Here is a 21,811-nt window from a genome sequence, read left to right as displayed (position 1 = left end):
TCTGACGGATACAGGGCTGCGCTACTCCCATATTGAGGAGGCCATAGCTATTCATTGGGGGTGCTGCCATTTTCTATCTCTACAGACACCCTTTTGTGTTACAAACTAACCAGAAACTCCTTATTCCTCTATTCACCAGTCCTCCACCATGCTGCCTCTAAGAATAAAAAAATTGATTCTCCAGTTACACGAATACTGTTTTTCTGTACCACGAATACTGTTTTTCGACGAGGGGCGCAGAATCCAGTGGACTGTCTATCACATCATGCAAGGCCAGTCACTTCTGGTGAGGAATCTGAGGCAGCAGAAATTAAAGAGTATGTAAAGTTTGTAGTTGAACATTCCCGTCCATTACACATTTCCCTGGAAAACATCGCGGATGCCACAAGAACGAATGAATGTCTCCTATTGGCCCTATTGACTGTGACTTTCGCAAATAGGAAGATGTTAACGCAAGATTTGTCCCATCAAACTGCTGAGGAATGGCAGACTTTGCTCTCATTGTATCATGTTTATCATAAGTTGAAGAGACCAAGTTTGGTGATTCCTGGACATTTGCAACAAGAAGTGGATCTATCTCATACTGCCAATCAAGGTCTGGTTAAGGCCAAATCCAGGCTTCTGGGCAAGGTTTGGTTTCCTGGGATGAATGACCGGGTTGAGCAGACGGTCCAGCACTGCCCACTGTACTAGGCAGTTGGACCAGCATATTCACCTGCACCCATAATTACGGAAGATATTGCTCATCTTCCATGGCACAGAGCAAGCGCTGATTTGGGAAGTTTACCTGATGGTCGACACATGCTGGTTGTAATTGATGACTTTTGAAATATCCTGAAGTAGAGATTCTGGACTCTTTAAGTGCCAACCAGATTGTACTCTGATTGGAAAAGATTATGGCTACTCATGGCTTGTTGAGTTAACGCTGTACTGACAAAGGGCTGCCGTTGTCCAATCAGGAGTTTGCAGAATACTTGTGATTCTGAAGCATTATCCATCAGAAGATCAGTCCAAGGTGGCCTAAGGCCAACGGAGAAGCCGAACACTTCATGAGGACACTAAATAAAGTGATAAGAATTGGGTTAGATGACAACCAAAATCTGGTATGTGCCTTGTAGTCATTCCAGGGAGAATACACTCTTACACCATATGCCATAACAAAAGTGAATCCCAGCACATTATGCATGAACACGATGGTGGTGACTCTGTCCCTCACATCGTGGGGTCCTCAGCGGTTAAGTATGGAGTGGTGAATGCCCTGCACCAGCGCAATGTTTGAAACTACAAAATGTTTGTGAAGCAGAAGGCCCGGCAGAGGAATCTACTAGTGGGCGGGAGGGTAGTCAGGTCCGGGTGCTGACCTCAGGGGGGCACTCTGTTTAGCAATAACTTACTAAACTTGCGATTTAAAAGCACCTGCTGATATGTTTCTTGTGCAGCCAGCCTTCATGAAGCAATTATAATGTCAAGATACCTCTTGTTATTAATGTTCTTGCTAGAGAGAGAGATCGGAAGTTTGTCTAACGGCAGCTTTGACTCACCATAAAGTAGAGTAGAGGGTTAATATGCCTGCTGCACAGAACAGAATTATATTTTGTGTGGATAGCTTAAGTAAACTAGTAAAGCCAGCCTTTACAAGCACTCTAAAATAAATGAATGTATGTGAAAAGGGGGCTATGGAGAGATGAGTGGCACATTTGCAGGGTGGTAGTAAGGGATCTGGGGAGGTGGTCATAGGGTGGGGGGCACACAAAAAAGACTGTCGCACAGGGCACCACCAGCGCTAAAGCCGACCCTGATGGTAGTCATCCAAGATCGACATCTATGGAGCAGATTTCAGGTACCATTTGAAGCTGATCAATGGAAAGGCAGCGGGACGATGATCGCAGCAAGGAAAGGTGATGATGCAGTACCAGGAATGTGGTCTTCTTCAAACGTACACGCCACAAGGTCATGCAATGGGTGTTAACCCTCTGCAGTCCCAGGAGTGTGACACTGGACTTGAGGAAGACATATTGTTGTATTCTCCAAGACGTCCCACAGAAGGTTCCACAGAGCAGGTGAGAAAGTCTGACATTCATGATTCAGTCTGCCAGTCACCTAACCATCAGGAGAACAGCACTGGAGGTGGTGTAGGTGAGGGTGCAGATGAAACACCCATCCCACAACTGGGAGAGCTGGGTTGGAACAGTCTGGTGATCCATGGGAAGGGGACGGCGAGGTATCATTTCAGACCACATTCAGCAGATCCACAAGATTCAAGGACTGCGTGTTGAACTGATCCCGAAGACCTGTCGCTAGCCAACAACTCGAACTGAGTGTGAATTTTGTGACTATTGTTTTGCTGTCCTCACTGTGTTCTCTGTTTAATGTTTGTTTGTTCGTCTTTTCCATACTGTTTTGTCTGGGACGTTTTCATTGTTTTTTTTTTTTGTTCTCTCGGAGTTAAGGAGGAATGCTATGTTGAGACCGGGAGGGTCGCACTGTACTACTAATGGGAGGGATGTTATGTTGGAAAACAATATGCATGGACACAGAAATGGTTCTGGCCACGACATGCAAAGGGGAGTTAATAAATAAGGGCGAGCCCTAGGCATCGTGACAATTTACGTAGAGAAAAGCCTGTGGTAGAACACTGTTTTACTTTTTTTTTTTAAAGAAACACTGCTTTCTCTCTGTAGTGACTGCTATTTTATTTTTCATGTATCTGAAACTGTTGTGTGGCTGTTTGCCAAGACAAAGGATTGATTGATGAATAAAATGAAAGGGGCAGTTGTTATCACGGTTTCTATAGTAACCACATATATTTATTTTTCACCTCCTAATCTGAAACGCTTAATTTTTACAAATAAATAGGTTTCTGAGAAAAAGTAAACATAGTATTACATGGGATAAGCCCCCTCCCCACTATACATTATAATGATGTTGCATGTCAACTCCAGGTTCTATGACCTTATAGAGGTCAATCAATATGTCATGGAACTCCTTGTTGACTTACGGTATCCTTATAATGTATGGAAGGGGTTGCTATATCACCTGTATAATGCATAGGTCCCTTCAATCCCTACATAAAAAACAGTCTCCAATTTATTTACAGTAGGCGACTTGTGATGCAAGAAATGACCTAGCTGTTCAACACAGAGGGGGTGATTCCAACACTGGCGGTCGGTGATAAAGCGGCGTCCAACCCGCCAACAGGCAGGCGGTAAAAAAAAATGAATTCTGACCCTGGCGGGAACCGCCAACACAGCCCGCCACTTTAACACTCCGACCGCCACGGCGGGACAGACAAACAGCGCAGCGGTCACCGCCAACAGGCAGGCGGCAGACAAAGTACCGCCCACCCTATCACAACTCACCAATCCGGCACCTTTTCCGGGGCGGGAGCCCCGCCGATAAAAACACGGCGGAAACAGACTACGAACGGGAAAACGCTTACCTCTACACACTCCACGAGGACGGAGGACAGCATGGAACCCGAATTGAACATCCTACCAGCTATTGTCTACCTGCTCATCTACCACGAGTACGAACGCCGGCGCAGACGACAACGGTGAGTACTGCACCTACGACACAGGGGAGGGGGAAGGAGAAAAGGTTACGGGCACACACATACGCGACCCCCCCCCCCCCCCCCCAACTATCTACACACCAATGCAGAGCAACAACTCAGAGTGACATCCCCCAAACCCCCCGGAAAAATGCAAAGACATAATTAAAATGAAAATTTAAATTTATGTATAAAATAGGTTCATTGAAGTCATGGAAAATAATGTATATGAAATTAAAAAAAAAAAAATTGAACAGTGCGAAATCTATATACATAGGCAAGAAGTCCTGCTCAGTTTGTCAAAGTTCCACAGTCCGTGGGCCAATGTCCACAAACACATGGGCAAAGCCCACACAGGAGACCAGATTCCGTTGGAGAGAACACTGCAGGGGCATCAGATGAGAAAACTACAGGCACCTCAGGGGGAAGGGAAGGGGGGGCACCTCAGCCACATGAGTCCACGACGCCAGATCCACGAGGGGCCTCCATGCCCACTGTACCATCCTGGGGAGTGCAAAGCCACAGTCTCTCAAGTCTCTACAGTGGGTGGCTTGCCCACTGTGCCATCCTGGGGAGTGCAAAGCCACAGTCTCACAAGTCTCTACAGTGGGTGGGTTGCCCACTGTGCCATCCTGGGGAGTGCAAAGCCACAGTCTCACAAGTCTCTACAGTGGGTGGGTTGCCCACTGTTACATCCTGGGGAGTGCAAAGCCACAGTCCATCAGATGGATACCCGACTCCACTGGTATTGGAGGAGGCAGGGTGCCCAGAGTGCAGCGTGAACACCAGCTCGACACAGAACCGGCACTGTCAATGGGCCAGCGGTGCTTGAGGTGGCGGGGCCCAGCGGAGCGGTGCTTGAGACGGCGGGGCCCAGCGGAGCGGTGCTTGACAGGAAGGGCCCAGCGGAGCGGTGCTTGACAGGAAGGGCCCAGCGGAGCGGTGCTTGAGACGGCGGGGCCCAGCGGAGCGGTGCTTGACAGGAAGGGCCCAGCGGAGCGGTGCTTGACAGGAAGGGCCCAGCGGAGCGGAGCGGTGCTTGAGACGGCGGGGCCCAGCGGAGCGGTGCTTGACAGGAAGGGCCCAGCGGAGCGGTGCTTGAGACGGTAGGGCCCAGCGGAGCGGTGCTTGACAGGAAGGGCCCAGCGGAGCGGTGCTTGAGACGGCGGGGCCCAGCGGAGCGGTGCTTGAGACGGCGGGGCCCAGCGGAGCGGTGCTTGAGACGGCGGGGCCCAGCGGAGCGGTGCTTGAGACTGCGGGGCCCAGCGGAGCGGTACTTGACAGGAAGGGCCCAGCGCAGCGGTGCTTGAGACGGCGGGGCCCAGCGGAGCGGTGCTTGAGACGGCGGGGCCCAGCGGAGCGGTGCTTGAGACGGCGGGGCCCAGCGGAGCGGTGCTTGAGACGGCGGGGCCCAGCGGAGCGGTGCTTGAGACGGCGGGGCCCTGTTCAGCGGTGCCAGTCTTCACGGCGGGCCCTGTTCAGCGGTGCCTGTCTTCACGGCGGGGCCCTGTTCAGCGGTGCCTGTCTTCACGGCGGGGCCCTGTTCAGCGGTGCTCTTCACGGTGGGGCCCTGTTCGGCGGTGCCTGTCTTCACGGCGGGGCCCTGTTCAGCGGTGCTCTTCACGGCGGGGCCCTGTTCAGCGGTGCTTTTCACGGCAAGGCCCTGTTCGGCGGTGCCTGTCTTCACGGTGGGCCCTGTTCAGCGGTGCTCTTCACGGCGGGGCCCTGTTCAGCGGTGCTCTTCACGGCGGGGCCCTGTTCAGCAGTGCCTGTCTTCACGGCGGGGCCCTGTTCAGCGGTGCTCTTCACGGCGGGGCCCTATTCAGCGGTGCCTGTCTTCACGGCGGGACCCTGTTCAGCGGTGCTCTTCACGGCGGGGCCCTGTTCAGCTGTGCTCTTCACGGCGGGGCCCTGTTCGGCGGTGCCTGTCTTCACGGCGGGGCCCTGTTCAGCGGTGCTCTTCACGGCGGGGCCCTGTTCAGCGGTGCCTTTCTTCACGGGGGGGCCCTATTCAGCGGTGCCTGTCTTCACGGCGGGGCCCTGTTCAGCGGTGCTCTTCACGGCGGGGCCCTGTTCAGCAGTGCTCTTCGCGGCGGGGCCCTGTTCGGCGGTGCCTGTCTTCACGGCGGGGCCCTGTTCGGCGGTGCCTGTCTTCACGGCGGGGCCCTGTTCGGCGGTGCCTGTCTTCACGGCGGGGCCCTGTTCAGCGGTGCCTGTCTTCACGGCGGGGCCCTGTTCAGCTGTGCTCTTCACGGCGGGCCCTGTTCGGCGGTGCCTGTCTTCACGGCGGGGCCCTGTTCAGCGGTGCTCTTCACGGCGGGGCCCTGTTCAGCGGTGCTCTTCACGGCGGGGCCCTGTTCGGCGGTGCTCTTCACGGCGGGGCCCTTTTCAGCGGTGCTCTTCACGGCGGGGCCCTGTTCAGCGGTGCTCTTCACGGCGGGGCCCTGTTCAGCGGTGCCTGTCTTCACGGCGGGGCCCTGTTCAGCGGTGCTCTTCACGGCGGGGCCCTGTTCAGCGGTGCTCTTCGCGGCGGGGCCCTGTTCGGCGGTGCCTCCCTTCACGGCGGGGCCCTGTTCGGCGGTGCCGCCCTTCACGGCGGGGCCCTGTTCGGCGGTGCCTGTCTTCACGGCGGGGCCCTGTTCAGCGGTGCTCTTCACGGCGGGGCCCTGTTCAGCGGTGCCTGTCTTCACGGCGGGGCCCTGTTCAGCGGTGCCTGTCTTCACGGCAGGCCCTGTTCGGCGGTGCTCTTCACGGCGGGGCCCTGTTCAGCGGTGCCTGTCTTCACGGCGGGGCCCTGTTCAGCGGTGCCTGTCTTCACGGCGGGGCCCTGTTCAGCGGTGCTCTTCACGGCGGGGCCCTGTTCAGGGGTGCTCTTCACGGCCGGGGCCCTGTTCAGGGGTGCTCTTCACGCGGGGCCCTGTTCAGCGGTGCTTGTCTTCACGGCGGGGCCCTGTTCAGCGGTGCCTGTCTTCCCGGCGGGGCCCTGTTCGGCGATGCTCTTCACGGCGGGGCCCTGTTCAGCGGTGCCTGTCTTCACGGCGGGCCCTGTTCAGCGGTGCCTGTCTTCACGGCGGGGCCCTGTTCAGCGGTGCCTGTCTTCACGGCGGGGCCCTGTTCAGCGGTGCTTGTCTTCACGGCGGGGCTCTGTTCAGCGGTGCCTGTCTTCACGGCGGGGCCCTGTTCAGCGGTGCTCTTCACGGCGGGGCCCTGTTCAGCGGTGCTCTTCACGGCGGGGCCCTGTTCAGCGGTGCCTGTCTTCACGGCGGGGCCCTGTTCAGCGGTGCCTGTCTTCACGGCGGGGCCCTGTTCAGCGGTGCCTGTCTTCACGGCGGGGCCCGGTTCAGCGGTGCCTGTCTTCACGGCGGGGCCCGGTTCAGCGGTGCCTGTCTTCACGGCAGGGCCCGGTTCAGCGGTGCCTGTCTTCACGGCGGGGCCCTGTTCAGCGGTGCTCTTCACGGTGGGGCCCTGTTCAGCGGTGCTCTTCACGGAGGGACCCTGTTCGGCGGTGTCTGTCTTCACGGCGGGGCCCTGTTCAGCGGTGCTGTTCACGGCGGGGCCCTGTTCGGCGGTGCCTCTCTTCACGGCGGGGCCCTGTTCGGCGGTGCCTCTCTTCACGGCGGGGCCCTGTTCGGCGGTGCCTCTCTTCACGGCGGGGCCCTGTTCGGCGGTGCCTGTCTTCACGGCGGGGCCCTGTTCGGCGGTGCCTGTCTTCACGGCGGGGCCCTGTTCAGCGGTGCTCTTCACGGCGGGGCCCTGTTCAGCGGTGCCTGTCTTCACGGCGGGGCCCTGTTCAGCGGTGCCTGTCTTCACAGCGGGGCCCTGTTCAGCGGTGCCTGTCTTCACGGCGGGGCCCTGTTCAGCTGTGCTCTTCACGGCAGGCCCTGTTCGGCGGTGCCTGTCTTCACGGCGGGGCCCTGTTCAGCGGTGCTCTTCACGGCGGGGCCCTGTTCAGCGGTGCCTGTCTTCACAGTGGGGCCCTGTTCAGCGGTGCCTGTCTTCACGGCGGGGCCCTGTTCAGCGGTGCCTGTCTTCACGGTGGAGCCCTGTTCAGCGGTGCCTGTCTTTACGGCAGGGCCCTGTTCAGCGGTGCCTGTCTTCACGCCGGGGCCCTGTTCAGCGGTGCTCTTCACGGCGGGGCCCTGTTCAGGGGTGCTCTTCACGCGGGGCCCTGTTCAGCGGTGCTTGTCTTCACGGCGGGGCCCTGTTTAGCGGTGCTTGTCTTCACGGCGGGGCTCTGTTCAGCGGTGCCTGTCTTCACGGCGGGGCCCTGTTCAGCGGTGCTCTTCACGGCGGGGCCCTGTTCAGCGGTGCCCGTCTTCACGGCGGGGCCCTGTTCAGCGGTGCCTGTCTTCACGGCGGGGCCCTGTTCAGCGGTGCTCTTCACGGTGGGGCCCTGTTCAGCGGTGCTCTTCACGGCGGGACCCTGTTCGGCGGTGTCTGTCTTCACGGCGGGGCCCTGTTCAGCGGTGCTGTTCACGGCAGGGCCCTGTTCGGCGGTGCCTCTCTTCACGGCGGGGCCCTGTTCGGCGGTGCCTGTCTTCACGGCGGGGCCCTGTTCGGCGGTGCCTGTCTTCACGGCGGGGCCCTGTTCGGCGGGGCCTGTCTTCACGGCGGGGCCCTGTTCGGCGGTGCCTGTCTTCACGGCGGGGCCCTGTTCAGCGGTGCTCTTCACGGCGGGGCCCTGTTCAGCGGTGCCTGTCTTCACGGCGGGGCCCTGTTCAGCGGTGCCTGTCTTCACGGCGGGGCCCTGTTCAGCGGTGCCTGTCTTCACGGCGGGGCCCTGTTCAGCGGTGCCTGTCTTCACGGCGGGGCCCTGTTCAGCGGTGCCTGTCTTCACGGCGGGGCCCTGTTCAGCTGTGCTCTTCACGGCAGGCCCTGTTCGGCGGTGCCTGTCTTCACGGCGGGGCCCTGTTCAGCGGTGCTCTTCACGGCGGGGCCCTGTTCAGCGGTGCTCTTCACGGCGGGGCCCTGTTCAGCGGTGCCTGTCTTCACAGTGGGGCCCTGTTCAGCGGTGCCTGTCTTCACGGCGGGGCCCTGTTCAGCGGTGCCTGTCTTCACGGCGGAGCCCTGTTCAGCGGGGCCTGTCTTTACGGCGGGGCCCTGTTCAGCGGTGCCTGTCTTCACGCCGGGGCCCTGTTCAGCGGTGCTCTTCACGGCGGGGCCCTGTTCAGCGGTGCTCTTCACGGCGGGGCCCTGTTCAGCGGTGCTTGTCTTCACGGCGGGGCCCTGTTCAGCGGTGCCTGTCTTCACGGCGGGGCCCTGTTCGGCGGTGCCCTTCACGGCGGGGCCCTGTTCAGCGGGGCCTGTCTTCACGGCGGGCCCTGTTCAGCGGTGCCTGTCTTCACGGCGGGGCCCTGTTCAGCGGTGCCTGTCTTCACGGCGGGGCCCTGTTCAGCGGTGCTTGTCTTCACGGCGGGGCTTTGTTCAGCGGTGCCTGTCTTCACGGCGGGGCCCTGTTCAGCGGTGCTCTTCACGGCGGGCCCTGTTCAGCGGTGCTTGTCCTGTCTTTCAAGGGAGCCAGACCTGGCCAGGACTTCCCGCTTAGTCGCCCTCCGACCGTGCGGTTGCTGGCCCCTCCTGTGATGGAGTCCTGGGCCCGTGGGTGTCCTCCGTCACACCCGGTATGGGGCTGGTGGGGCCCTCCTGGTCCGCGCGCCTGCTGGCTGACTTCTCCGCCCTGCTGCCCTTGCCCTCCTTCGATGAGGCTCTCCGGCCCTTGCCTCCCCTTGATGTTGTGGCAGGTGACGGGCCACGACTTTGCTCCTTGGTGGCAGCCGTGTCAGCCTTCTCGCGCCGGCCCTTTGTTTTTCGGGTTCTCTCCACCCAGGGGATGGGCTGGCTGTCCCCTTGCTGCTGGCCGATGTATCTGCACTAGGAAAAGGTGGACTCCAATACCCGTGCACAATGGTCGCCTTCGATGCTGGGCTGGTGGTGGCTGAGGTGCTCTTAGGACTCTTACCAGATGGAGGGGGTGGGTCAGTGGTTGGAAAGAGGTCAAGGTTGGAAAGGAAAATCAATTTGGAAAGACAGGGACGGGTAGGTGTAGTGGTTATGGGAGTGGAGGAAGAGGATGTGGTTGTAGGAGAGTCAGGTGTGCTGTCTTTGGGTGCAGGTGCTTGTGACGTAGGCTTTGGTGAGGTGGATGGCTGTTGGGTGGGTGGCTGCCTGCGTTTGTGTGTTTTGGAAGAGGGGGTGACAGACACAGTGGGAGAGGACACAGGGGACGTGTAAATGGCAGTGGGGGTGGTGACTGCACGTGTGCGGACTGTACTGGAGGGTGTGCTGGTGATGGAAGTACTGGCTGATGGTGGTGTGCATGCAGGTGTGAGTGGAGACGTCACAGGGAGGGAGGAGGGAGACGAGGAGGAGGGGGACACAGAGGTGGTAGTGACTGTTGCCATGTCTGCATCTGGATGTTGCTTGGGTGAATGCTTGTGGGATCTGTGGTGCTTATGTCTGGATGAGCTGCCCTTGGGTGTTGAGGTGTGTGCAGGCTGGTCTGATGGTGTGGATGGGATAGGCTGAGGAACAGGAGACTGGGACTGGGTAGAGGCAGTTAGAAGAGGGAGGCAGGAAACAGGGACAATGGCTGCCGTCAGTGCTGAAGCCAGAGCATTGAACGATCGTTGATGGGCAGCCTGACCCAAATGAATGCCCTCCAGGTATGCATTGCTCCGATGCACCTCCCTTTCTACACCCTGGATGGCATTCAAGAGGGTAGACTGCCCAACAATGAGTGTCCTCAGGAGGTCAATGACCTCCTCACTGAGGGAGGCAGGGGTAACTGGGGCAGGGCCTGAGGTGCCTGGGGCGAAGGAGATGCCCGCCTTCCTGGGCGAGCGGGCACGGAGCGAAGGCTGAGGGGCTGCTGGGAGGGCAGGGCTGGTGCGCTGGGTGGCGGCTGTACCTGTTGTGGCGGTGGGCACGGATGTTGCCGCCACCGCAAGGGAGCTCCCTTCCGAGGACGTGTCGGTGTCGCTGACGTCTCCACGGGTCCCCGTTGTGGAGCTCCCCTCGCCCTCCGTATCACTGGTGTACTCGGTGTCTGTAGCATGGCCCACCGGGGCCATGTGAGTTGCAGCTCCCTCGTGCTCCGATGCCAATTCTCCTCCGCCTGATGATGCTAATGCACACATGCACAAGAAGATAAAGAAAAAGGGTGGGGGGAGAAATAAAGACAGGTTGAGTGCATGCATTGTCAACACCGTTGTCGGAGAGGACAGACACAGGAGCCTCCTGCACTACGCCGCGCAATCGGGGTACACTACTCAGTACTTGTGACTAGGCCTACAGGTCTATGGACAACAAATGCACACATGGGTGATGCTGGACCATGGATAGCTGTACTTGGCACCCTACAAAGGTGGCGGCCGGGGGCACAGGGCCATGCCTAAAGGAGGGGACTATCCTACAGAAAGCGCCCTGGCCTAAAGTCACCCACAGCCCTCCTCCCCAACCCAGACACCTCCACTGCGCGCAAAGATAGCAGAATGTGCTGATACTCACCCCCTTGTGTCTGCCGTGATGTCCTCACGCGCCCATCCAAATCGGGGTAGGCCACCGCCAGGATCCGGGACATCAGGGGGGTCAAGGTACGACTTGCACCCCTCCTACGTTGGGAGGCCATCCCCAGCAGAGACTCAGCGGATGTCCTCCCACCTCTTTCGGCAGTGGGTGCCCCGTCTGTTGTGGACCCCCAGGGCCCGGACGTCCTTGGCGATGGCACGCCAAATGTCGACTTTCTGATGGGCGCTGACCTATTTGACATGTACAGGGTGGGAAAGGAAATATCATCACTTTTCTGCATGTTAGATGTGATTGGCCCCCCCTCCCCAACCTTGCCATGTGGCACATGCTCTCATCTGTCGTGCGTTGCACTCCTCATTCGCTCCCCTCCCCACCATCTTACATCCACCCCACTCAACACAGGCATAGCCCATTCAACGTGCACCCAGTGTACTTACCTGATGGTCTGGAGGACCGTAGAGTAGCGCATACTGAGGGAGGACCCCATCCACAAGTTTCTCCAACTCTTCAGAAGTGAAGGCAGGGGCCCTTTCCCCAGTCGCAGCAGCCATTGTCTCTTCCAGACCGAGGTCACAGCAGCACTTGCAGTATAGGTCCTCTCCTGTGGATGATCAGGTCTCGAGTGATTAAGCAGCTAGAAAATGGCGGTCACGCCCGCGGCGGTGCGTACTGCGGCGGTGCGTACCGCCGGCGCACATCGTCATTGGCTCCTGATACCCATAGGGTTCAATGTTAGCCAATGCGGCTTCGCACCGCGGTCTTTGACCGCCTACCGCCACGGTGTGCCACGCCAGCGCATTGACCTCACATCCCACTGTCACACTTCTCAGGTCAGGCAGCCGCCATTTCAAGGGCCCACATGGCCTAATGTCTACTGCGTCACACAGGCCTAGGCCTTGCATTGCTACTCATACAGGCCTTTCACTGCATTGCGATTCAATTACTGTGCAAGCTGTGTGAACGTACCTGTGGGTTGCTTGACTTTGTGCTCCATGTTGTCCTTCCTAGGCACCGTCCGCTGGGACTTGCGAGGAGAAGGATGAATCCTCCCGTGTACCGACTGCTGGTGGACCTGTCGACAATGGAAGAACGACATATTATACTTCGATACAGACTTGACAGAGCCACTATACATGAACTGTGTGCCCAGCTGGAGCCAGACCTGATGTCCCCCATCCGCCAACCCACAGGGATTCCCCCTCTGGTGCAGGTTCTGTCAGTACTCAATTTTTTGGCAAGTGGGTCTTTTCAGACAACAGTGGCCATGTCATCAGGGATGTCTCAGCCTATGTTTTCTAAGGTTTTGTCCAGAGTGTTGTCTGCCCTGATGAAATACATGCGGAGCTACATTGTTTTCCCTGAGGAGGATGAATTGGCTACAGTGAAGGGTGATTTCTATGCCCTTGGACATATCCCAAACATCATTGGTGCCATTGATGGGACCCATGTGGCTTTGGTACCCCCCAAAGGCAGTGAGCAGGTGTACAGAAATAGAAAAAGTTATCATTCGATGAATGTCCAGGTGGTCTGTTTGGCAGACCAGTACATCTCCCATGTAAATGCCAAGTTCCCTGGGTCAGTGCATGACGCGTATGTCATGCGAAATAGCAGCATCCCCTATGTGATGGAACAGCTACAGAGACACCGTGTGTGGTTATTAGGTGACTCTGGTTACCCCAACCTGTCGTGGCTACTGACCCCAGTGAGGAATCCCCGGACCAGGGCAGAGGAACGGTACAATGAGGCCCATGGGCGAACTAGGAGGATAATAGAAAGGACCTTTGGGGTCCTGAAGGCCAGGTTTAGGTGCCTGCATATGACAGGTGGATCCCTAATGTACTCACCAAAGAAGGTGTGCCATATCATCGTGGCCTGCTGTATGCTTCACAATCTTGCATTGCGACGCCAGGTGCCTTTCCTGCAGGAGGATGGTCCAGATGGTGGTGTTGTAGCAGCTGTGGAGCCTGAAGAGGAGGAAGACGACGGGGACGACACGGACAACAGGGACACAGTTATACAACAGTATTTTCAGTAGCACACAGGTAAGAATCACCCACGCCATTTTACATTTACTTCAGGCCTCCTGCGTCTCTACTTTCTGTGTACCCCACCATTTCCTTTTAACTGAATTGTGACTTTCCATTCACTTTTCAGAGCTGTTTGACCAACTGCGTGACTTCTGCTTTGTTTGCCCATGGACTACACCTTGTTGTCATTGGTATGTTGTCATCACAATGTCACAGAACATCATAGCACCGTTATGTGCGATACATTATAGTAAAATATAAGCAGACTCCTGTTATTGTACGTGCAATAAGTGATTTATTTCAAGTGCTACATATAGGTACATGATAGTAAAACGGTGATGGGTGGGGGTGGAGTAATGTCCATGGCAGAGTCCAGTTCTCAGACGCACAGGTGCATTGTCCATATGCCTGTGGAAGGATGGAGCAGGGGCAGTTTAAGGTTGGACAGGGTGACAATGTGGGACAGTGGGATGACATCAGGGGGTATCTTATGCTGGCGGGGGTCTTGCAATCCTACTCTGTCTTCTTGTGTGATCTCAGGTTCCGCTTGCGGGGTGGTTGTTCTTCAGCAGGAGGTGGGGTACTGGTGGCCTGTCGTTGTGTGGGGGCCTCCTGTCCACTAGCACCGGCGGAGGTGGTAGGCTGTTCCTGGTCCAGGCTAGTGACGGGGGCCCTTTGGGGTGCCACATGGTCCCGCAATGTGGTGACTATCTGGTTAAGGGCCAGGACTATGGTCCCCATTGCGGAACCGATGTTCCTGAGTTCCTCTCTGAACCCCATGTACCGTTCCTCCTGCTGTGCCTGGATCTCCTGGAACCTGGCCAGTACCGTCGCCATTGTCTCCTGGGAGTGGTGGTATGCTCCCATGATGGTGGTGAGGGCCTCTTGGAGAGTGGGTTCCCTGGGCCTGTCCCCCCCCCTGTCGCACAGCAGCCCTCCCAGTTCCCCTGTTTCCCTGGGCCTCTGTCCCCTGGACGGTGTGCCCACTACCACTGCCCCCAGGTCCCTGTTGTTGTTGGGGTGGTGGGTCAACCTGGGTGCCCTGTAGTGGCGGACACACCGCTGATTGACGTGTCCTGGAGACAGAGGCATGGGCCCGCTGGGTGGGAGCTGTGCTGGTGTTCCCAGAGGGGGTTAGGTCTGCTGTAGCCTGTGGCTGTGTTTGGGGAACCGACTGTCCAGAGGTCCCCGATGGGCCGGACTGGTCATCTGGGTCCAGGTCGACAGAGCTGCTGTCATCGCTGGGGGCCTCTTCTGGGGGTGGGATGGACATCTCTGTACCCTCCGTGGCGGTGTGGTGGCGTTCGGGTCCTGCAGGGGTATAAGGGTATGGTTATTGGTTCTGTGTGTGGCATTTCGTGTGATGGGTGGGTGTCCGTGTACCCAAGTGCAGGCATTCCCGTGTGGGGGCTTTTGTGAGGGTGGCTTGTGGGGGTGATGTGTGTGTGCAGTGGGCATGCTTTGGTGATGGGTGTCCATGCTTTGTGGCCGCATGCAGGTCTAGGTGTTGGGATCGGTGGGTTGTGATGGTGGGACATTTGCAAGGAGTTGGTGTGATGGGGTGGGGGTGAGGGTGGGGGTATGTGCTGGCATGCAGGTGGGGTGGGGGTGGGAAGTAGTAGTTACGATTTGCCTTACCAGAGTCCATTCCTCCGCCTACTCCTGCGAGGCCCTCAGGATGCAGGATGTGCAAGACTTCCTCCTCCCATGCTGTGAATTCTGGGGGAGTAGGTGGGGGTCCGCCGCCAGTCTTCTGCACCGCAATGTTGTGCCTTGATACCATGGAACGCACCTTCCCCCGTAGGTCGTTCCATCTCTTCCTGATGTCGTCCCGATTGCGTGGATGCTGTCCCACCGCGTTGACCCTGTCGACTATCCTTTGCCATAGCTCCATCTTCCTAGCAATTGTGGTGTGCTGCACCTGTGCCCCGAATAGCTGGGGCTCTACGCGTACTATTTCCTCCACCATGACCCTGAGTTATGCGTCAGAAAACCTGGGGTGTCTTTGGGGTGCCATGGGGTGGTGTGGATGAGGTGAGGGATGTTGTATGTGTTGTGGAGTGTGATGTGTGCGGTGTTGTATGGTGTTTTGTGCATTGTAATTGTGTGGGTGATGTTGTGATTAGCCTCTGTGTGATGGTCTACTCTAAGCTGTGCAGTCTCTCTCTGTCCTTGATTCGCAATTGTGGTCGTAAGGGTTTGTGGGTGAGGTGGGTGTGTGTTTTATATTGTATTGGGTGTGTGGGAGTGGTGTGTGTATGTGTATCAGGTGTGTGTATTTCAAATTGTCCAATGTGGTGGTGTTTTGTAAGGGTGTGTGTATTTTGAGCGCAGCGGTGTGTACCGCCAATGGAATACCGCGGTTGAAAGACCGCCGCGTGGATTCGTGGGTCGGAATGGCATGGGCGTATAGCTGTTGGCGTGGCGGTGGAGGTTTGGTCATCGCCATTTTTTCGCTGACCTTTGGTGTGGCGGACTTTTGTGGATGTCGGGTTTTTGGCGGTTTGCCAGTTGCGGGTCAGAATGACCGTGGCGGTTTACCGCGACCGCGGCGGTGTTATGGCGGTCTTCTGACCGGCGGTAAGCGCCTTTTACCGCCGAGGTCAGAATGACCCCCTAAGTCCTGACGTTAAAATGCCTGCTGCCACAAAAGCAGTCGAGTGGAAAAACTGGTCAGGCAGCATAATTAAAGCATCAGTTTAAAGAACGGAAACGAAACACAGCTTTTCTTTCTCCTGCTGTAATTTTTAACTGTACAGTGACAAGCAGAAAGGAGAAAGTTATGGCAACATGTTTCGTTTTTTGCACTCATTACATAATTGTAGAACAGTTCGAATACTTCTGCATGTTTCTACACATTCAGTTTAACTGTGCCTTTTCTTAAAAACAACTGACGTGTATTAAACTGATTGTAATATTTTTGTGAAACATATCAAAAAACTTTTTGAATGTGTTTAATTTTTCACTAGAGATTCTATTTTAATTCTTCATCTTTGCAAGTGTGCTGTCTCACCTTTGTGTATTTCTTTGTGTATTTAAACTATGTCCTCATGTTGCACACTATAAAAGCGCTACGCATAACAGATTTTGGTGGTTTGTGGGAAAGGTGATGGTGCGACCATGTGTTATAAGGAATAAAGTACCCCCTGCCATACATGATACAAATATTGTAAGCCTCCTTGCAGTTCCATAACCTTATAAAAGAACTCTGCATTTGGCCTGGTTCTTCTTTATGAACCACTCAAAAGGTGCGTCGAGGAAAGCAGGCAGCTGCTAGAACACACTTTATGTGCTCTGCCAGAAGCAGTTGAGAAAAAACAAATAATCCTGCTTCTGAAGCACAGAGACTCTGTTCAGGTGCCCAGAGGTCCTCTTCCCTCACAAACTCTGAAGAAAGTTTGATGAACGTCTTAAAATGTGCCTGGCATTCTGATCTACTGTTACTTATTTAGGAAGGAGGGTTAAAGAGTGAACAAGTATGTTGAGGACTTTCAAACAAGAATTTAGCTGCTAAATGTCTTCAGTGGCATTTTTGACCAATCTTGGGTTTTCTTTAGAACCTAACAGCATATTGCATTATTTTACAGTTTTGTTTTATAGGCCGTGTTTGACCTATCATCCTTAGAGGGGACTTCCCCCAAACCTTTTGCCTGCTTGCCTCATATCTTTGCTGATTATTTCTGTTGGCCTTAGGACTTTGAGCACTTTACAACTAATGACCAATGCTACAGTGCATGTCCCTTAAACATGGTAACATTGGTTTATACATAATTAGCATGCTTAATTTTCTTGTACATCCCTTGAAAATTGGTGTGCCATATAATCAGGGCCTATATATTAAATGCTACTAGTGGGCCTGTAGCAATGATTGTGCCACCCAATGAAGTAGCCCTTTAAACATGTCTCAGGTCTGTCACTGTAGAGCCTCTGTGTGCAGTATGAAAGCCACTTCGACTTGTCATTTATAACTTCCTTGCCCCTGAAACTCTCCTTTTATTATACATCCCCTCATAGGGCAGGGTGCTATGTAACTACAAAGGTAGGACATGGACTTTTAAGTTTTACATGTCCTGGTAGTGAAAAACTCCCAAAGTTGTTTTTCTCTGCAGTGAGGCCTACTCTTCTCAAAGCTTAACATTAGGAATTCATTAATACACGTTTAAGTTGTAATTCCTGATTACAGAGGAATAGCTGTCTCATGTTTCATATCTTTGGAATGGTAATGAAATCTTCTTTACTGGTAATGTGCCTGCAGCCTGTCTCCAATATACACCTGGTGTGAGTGACAGCTACACTGTGTGTATCCCCTCTAGACAGCCACAAACACAGGAAGGGTAGGTGAGTCTGAGTGCACATCTGCATTCTGATTGCTCTTCCTGCAGAGGAAGGGCGAGAGGGGATGACACATCTGAATAGACACTGCCTGTCCCCAAAGGGCTGATTACCCTTACTGATAGTCTGGACCCAGGGCTGAGGAAGAAAGGATACTTGTGAACTTTAAAGACCCTTCTTTGAAGTCACCCCCACTTAAAAGGCACATTTGGGTAAGTTCTAGGTCTCTGCCCACATCAAATCAGATTTTGGGGCTGGTCTGACAAAATTGCCAGGGCTGCTTTAGGTTCCCAGTCCAGCCGTGAGGACATAATTTCTGTCTAAAGTGAGTTACAGCAGGACAAATACACAGGAAGTGTATCCCCATACCCGGCATTGGGGGAATTGACCAGGATTGCTTCCAAGCAGCATTGGGGGGGTACAACCACAATTGCTTCCAAGCAGGAACCTGGGGACAGATGTACAAAATATCATTTGCGTTTTCCTACTAGCACATTTTAGTGATTTGCTATTAGGAAATCACAGACTGAGATGTACAGCAGTGTGGTTAACACTGTTAGCGATTCACAGTGGGTAGGAAATGGACCTGCTCCATCAGTATTCGTGAGGCAGGTCGCAATTTGCAACCCATTGTGAATGGCTACAAACACAGGGATGGTAGTCTGCTGAGCCGCATGTCTGTGATTGCTTTTTCAACAAAACTATTTTTTTTTGGGATGCATTACAAAAAGAAAAATGAAAAGTTTTCATTTCAATTTTTAAAAGCAGGCAGGTCTGGGATCACTGCCTGCTCTTAAAAAATGTTTTCACCCACAGTCACAAAGAGAAGGGGTCCCTTGGGGATCCCTTCAGTTTGCGCATAGGTTACACCCTCCTCTACGGAGTTGGTAAAATACAAATGCTTTTCAACCGCATTCCGGTCGCAAAACATTCATACATGCCAGTGCTAGTCGGTATTAGGAAGGGACGCTCTAAACACGCCCTTTCTAATACTGAATCGCAAAAGCAAAATGCGATTCGGTAACAAGTTACCAAGTCGCATTTTTCCTTTTGTGCATGGCAAAATGCATTTTACCAGTTGCAAATGACCCAATCGGCTGTTTGCAGCCAGTTAAATGGTTTGTACATCTGGCCCCTGATTATTTGATGGAAAGACCCCGTGCAGAATAAAAGGAGTGAGTGTTGGATAGGTGCTGCAATATGGTTTGTAAGGTACCTTTGTTTGCTCCAAGTGTTATAAGAATAAAGCACTGCCCATCCATCCCTTTTGAGGACAATTTCTGCATTGTCAATGGTCCAAGAATGGAGTTTGACCGCCTTTTAAAGGTGGCTAAATCAAAATTTAGATTCCAGGCATTGTCCAAATGTAGGTTACTTAGTGCTTGCTGAACAACTGATAGCCAGGAGTTTCCTTGTGGTCGAGCTACCTCTCCATTTCCAACCAACACAGGGCAGCAAGTGTATCGGTGGTGGGGTGGCAGATCTAAGCTTACAGCACGATTTAACAGTGGTACCCATCTTAACCGAGGCTTAGTGAAACAGACAATACTCCATTCTCACTTATGATTGTGAAATGTGTTGTGGAAACCATAAAATATATTTGAACCCCTTAGCACCTCCCTAATGCCACCATGTGTGCACCGTATCTAAGATACAGCACACCATGACGGTAGCTATGTATGCTAGTTCGGAGCTTTGCAGGATTAGTGTCAAAAATGTTGACACTAATCCTGCAAAGCCCATTGAGGCCCATTTTAATCAATGGTGTGCCTGATTTTAACACCCGCTCTGAGCAGGCGTTAAAAGTGCCCAAAAAAATGATGCAAAGAAATCTCTTAGATTTCTTTGTGCCATTTTTTCCACCCCCCTAACGGGGGGAACATTACTGTGGCACAAGGAGGCGCTACAGACTCTTAAATCTGCCCCTAAGTATCATTGAAGAGTATAGAGTCGGTGTTGACAGCAGCTCAATATGATGCTATCTCCAGGATTGTGCGGTTGCTACACATTCTTGTAAAAAAAGTTAAGTGGCGACTTTTGGTGCGGGAATATGAGCTAGCATCAGGAACACTAGTGCTTTAACATTCCCCAACCCCAAAATCTGTTTAACTCACAATGCAGGCCTTAGTAGGATATTAATTTTAATATCGCTAAATAAATCTATATAAATAAATGCAGATCCACATCCAGTTGTGTCCTCTCTGCTTTAATGGAGCGCCCAACATTCTGATGGTCTAATACAAGTCAGTACATTATGATACAAGAAAGTCCCTTTATGCTGAGCAGAGAGTTTGGAATGGAATGTAGAAATTATCTAAATGTTAGAAAGATAAGGACAAAAATAAAAGAAGCTGTGTTCCATTAAGTGCATTACTGATTCTCACCTCAGTGTACTGTGTATTTCATATTTTTCAGAAAGTGGCATCTATCGGAACTGGTGTGTACTGGCAGGCTTCTATGCACATAAGCAGACGCCTGAAAGAGGAGCAATCCGAAGAGAGTACATCTGCTAAAGACTGTAGATTCTCTTTTCCATAAATAAATGATTGCCACTGATGAAAATAAATACCAAGCAATGAGGTATTTGGCTGGAGCGTACCCCGTGTTCTGTTGCTTTAACAAATTCATAATCATAAGTGCACCACTCTGTGGTTATGGTTATTTCGTACTTTCCATTTAAAAGAATGGTCTGATTTGCTAATAACTTTGATGAATCTGTCAAAAGTGTGTGTCCAGCTTAGTTTTGCCATATCAGATTTCGACAATCACACCCAGGGATCGGTGATAAAGGGGAAGTCAGAAAGAAGCAATTTCCATTTCCAATTTTGGAATAAGGATATTATTTCACTCAATTAGCATTGGAGCTATATGCATTACAGAAGTGTTGAGTAAGATCTGAAATGTTGGAGAAGAGCTCAAGAGCTGCTGGTTGTAAAACCAAGAGTGAACTCCTAATACAAATGTGATTAGATGAAATACTGAAAGTTCTCAACATCTCGACCTGTTCTCGAATCTGTTATGTGTATTTGTAGAGCACACTATCACCCGCAGGGTACCCTGTCGCTTGGCAGGTAAGGGGGCCTCAACCAGCCAATGGCTGGTTGGTTACTTGCACACCCGTTTAGGATTAGAGCACATCACATCACTTTACCTCTACCTGTTACAGTTTGATCTGCTTTACTGACAGCATAGGATACTACATGACATTATCTGTCAATCAATGGACTGTTCGAAGTGGAAAAGCCTCTTTGAACAGCCCTGTAGTTTACAAATTTTGAGCGTGAGGATCTTTCTTACAGAAATGCTCAATTATGTGTTCATTGTGGACTGTTGCTGGAACACATTTTGTTTTTTGTTTTGGGGTGGGAGGGCAAGATGACTCACTCTTATTTTCTGTATTTTTGGTCTGTAATTATATTATATCTACAAAACCAATACAAGTGTGTTATTAAAAAAAAAAAAACACAGAAGCTGCTGACTTTACAGAGCACTTCCACCTTAACCCATATCAATGCCCTGACTGGCACTACTTGACCCGGAAGCTGTGGAGATGACGTGAAATCTCACAGACCCTTTTCTTGTCTACATTGTCAAAATCTGCGTACGATCAAGGCGCTAAAAGCCTTTGGTGGGATAAGGGAGTTTAAGAAGATGAAGATCTCCTGCCAAAGGAGTTAAGCTTTAGATCAAATAGAATAGAAAGTAGAAAACCTTGAAAATAGACAAAAAAACAGGTGCTGTGGTATATCACTTAGACAACCAGTATTAAACCCATCTGTAGACAACAAGAATATCATTGAAGGGACCACATGATCCCAGGGAACAGAATGCCTTATGTTCCAGATTGTAAACAATATAATGTTACCATTCAAAAAGCTAGACTTGACTTTCTACTCTGACTGCATCACTCCTGCTCAAACACTAACACAGAAAAGTACAGAATATTCAGTGAGCTTTTACAACCTAAGTGTCTACAAGGGGTCATCCTTGCAGCCACTGCTCTGTGTGATTAGCTAGCCAAGTAAAACCGAAACCATTTATAACTTCTATTCAACCCTCAATGGATGCAAACTTAATTTAAGCCACCATCGCTCTGTCCTCCAAGGTGGTAATCACTATAGCACAGTTTGAGCATGGATGCACTCTTGGCAACAAATTCCTTATTCACTTCCGGTTCTCCTCTTAACCCATGACTTCCCAAACATTTTCAGACATTTAAAAACATTATTTCCCCCCGTTTCTTGAACATTTAGAATTCCTATAACAGATGTGACAGTGTTACCTCTGGGTGGAAACTCTGGGCCTCATTCACAAACATGACGGATATCCCTTCCGCAGTATTACAATTCCCATAGGATACAATGGGATCTTAATA

The 21,811-nt window shown here is 53.0% G+C and overlaps 1 protein-coding gene across 1 annotated transcript in view; it reads left to right on the top strand.

Annotated features, from left to right (window-relative positions):
* The window catches only part of LOC138299239 (E3 ubiquitin-protein ligase TRIM39-like), a 115,078-nt gene extending 95,061 nt beyond the window's left edge, over positions 1-20,017 (top strand). The window contains exon 8 of the mRNA XM_069237366.1: positions 19,852-20,017. The gene's annotated coding sequence lies outside the window, so the exon portion shown is untranslated. The remainder of the gene's footprint in view (positions 1-19,851) is intronic.
* The last annotated feature ends 1,794 nt before the right edge of the window (positions 20,018-21,811 follow it).

The sequence above is a fragment of the Pleurodeles waltl genome, chromosome 6 (assembly GCF_031143425.1).
Source record: "Pleurodeles waltl isolate 20211129_DDA chromosome 6, aPleWal1.hap1.20221129, whole genome shotgun sequence".
Lineage (NCBI taxonomy): Eukaryota > Metazoa > Chordata > Amphibia > Caudata > Salamandridae > Pleurodeles > Pleurodeles waltl.
Note: the sequence above shows the minus strand (reverse complement) of the source record. Positions and strands in the feature narration are given on the sequence as shown.